Raw genomic sequence first — 650 nt, 5'->3', positions numbered from 1 at the left:
TTTGTAAACTGATGTTTTTCTGTGTCATGAAATTTGCTTGATGTGGGTATATTTTCGCCAAAGATGTGGTGTGTTTAGACTTTCACTTTTGCGAAATAAGCAGACAAAATCAACCTCTTTCGTTGTTTTTTTGTCTAGTGCTTTTATCATTATCATTGTTCCATATTTCCTTTTTTTGAGTGAGACAGTACCCGTAGGTGCACTGGAGCGGAGAGTAAAAAATCCTGCATTTTAATATTTTCAGAATAATTTCCATAATCAGTGAGAGCAAGCGAGGCTCGTGTACATATGTGACGATGCTAAAGTCGCACAGCAGCGTAGGACCAAGGATTAGAGAGAACAAAGATGCTTTTATCGGCGGCCCTTGTGTCAAGGTGTGGTGGCTCCTCGTCCACTGCTGCTTCCTGTAAGGGCCAGCGCCGCCATGGGCAAGACAGTGCCATGCCCCACTCGCCGTGCCCCCCCTGCTGCTTCTGACAGCCTCCAGGCCCCACTGACGCCGCCCGCGCTCCACGGCGCCGCGCCCTTCTCGACCTCGACCCCGACTTCGGCCACCATGACGGAGGGAGCTGACCCGCGCGCGTGCGGACGCGTGTCCTTGGGAGGCGGCCGCCCCGAGCAGGCCTCGAGGCCCACTCCCGAGGACGTCG

Source organism: Penaeus monodon, chromosome 32 (genome assembly GCF_015228065.2).
Source record: "Penaeus monodon isolate SGIC_2016 chromosome 32, NSTDA_Pmon_1, whole genome shotgun sequence".
In the NCBI taxonomy this organism is placed as follows: domain Eukaryota; kingdom Metazoa; phylum Arthropoda; class Malacostraca; order Decapoda; family Penaeidae; genus Penaeus; species Penaeus monodon.
The sequence above is the reverse complement of the archived record's forward strand: the minus strand, read 5'-3'. Positions refer to the sequence as shown.